Below are 1327 nucleotides of genomic sequence, written 5' to 3'. Positions count from 1 at the left end.
CGCGCGGGAGGGTCCCCCGCCTCTCTGGCGCCCCAAGAGGTTTGTGGGCTCCGGCTGGGCGCTTCCCCTCACAGAGGCTGCTCTGTCCCCCTCCGCCGCTAGCTCCTCCCCTGGCCCCTCGGGACGGCCTGGCCTTTCCTGCCCACTGCTGGACAAAAGCACCTTTTCCTGTGTCCTCAGATCCCCATCTCGGTGGCCAGCTCCCTTCGGCTGCCCTCTGTCCCCTGCCCCCCTCTGACTGGACATCCTCAGCGCTCTCCTGGCCTCCAGCCTGCTGCCCCACCCCCACCCCAGCCCTGTGTGGCCCCTGGGCCTTCGCTTGGTGTCCAGCCTGAATCCGGCCACTACTGCCGCTCTGTCCAGGAGGGCCGCCTCTGGGGCCCCGTCCCAGGACTGACCAGAGGGCCGCCCCAAAGCCGTGCCTGCAGCCCACCCTGGGCCGCCTGCCCTCCAGGTCCAGCCCTCGCCTGGTGGACGCCCGGGAAGCCCCCCATCATGGTCGCCTTGTCACAGGGCGCTGCTGTCTGCTGCCCCGCAGGGGTCAGTCAGTCCCCCAGACAGGCGCCGGGCCGGGGTCCCTTGGCCCTCCGGCTGGCCTGCCTTGAGGCTCTCGCGCGGCCGCCTGGCCTCTCTGTAGGCCCCGGGGAACCGGCGCCCGTGTCTCACGCTGTAGGGTCAGCTGCCCTGGCCAGGGCGTGTTCTGTGGTTTCCCTTCCCTCTGTGGTGAGGGATTAGGGGTCCTGGCCTGTCCCTGCCTTCCCTTTGGGCTGCATGGGCAGAGGCCCAGGACGGCCTCCCAGCTGCTGGCCTGCAGGCCCCTTGCCCACCCCCGCGCGGCCCCGCCCCTCGCCCGACGGGTCCCCCCTTTCCACCGGAAGCCTTGGCGCCCCGCGGAGAGCCGGAGCCCCAGAGGGGTGGCTTTCTCCCAGGAAGGGTGCCGCCTCTGACGCTGGCCAGGCCCACTGGGGGTGCCCGGCAGGTGGCTGGCACAGGGAAGCCTCACCCTGGAGGCGCCTCACCCTCCTTGAGGGGGCTCAGGGCCACCCTGCTCTGACACCCACTTCCCAGCACAAGAGCAGGGCCCGCAGCGCTGGCGGCTCTGGCGCGGTGTGGAGCCACTGCCCACCTGCCTCCCCGCCCTCTGCCCCAGCGCCTGCCCGCTGCAGCCGCAGGCGACGGGCGCAGGACTGGCCGCAGGCCGGTGCCCCCGCCGCTGCATCTAGGCCCGGACCTGCACTGGGTCAGCAGGCGCCAGCCGCCTGCTGCGTGCTGGCTGTGGGTGCCAGGAGCCGGCGGTCAGGTGCAGAGAGCAGAGCCAGGGCGCACT

The sequence above is a fragment of the Condylura cristata genome, unplaced genomic scaffold (assembly GCF_000260355.1).
Source record: "Condylura cristata isolate star-nosed mole 26May11 unplaced genomic scaffold, ConCri1.0 scaffold00143, whole genome shotgun sequence".
NCBI classification, from domain to species: Eukaryota; Metazoa; Chordata; class Mammalia; order Eulipotyphla; family Talpidae; genus Condylura; species Condylura cristata.
The sequence above is the reverse complement of the archived record's forward strand: the minus strand, read 5'-3'. Positions refer to the sequence as shown.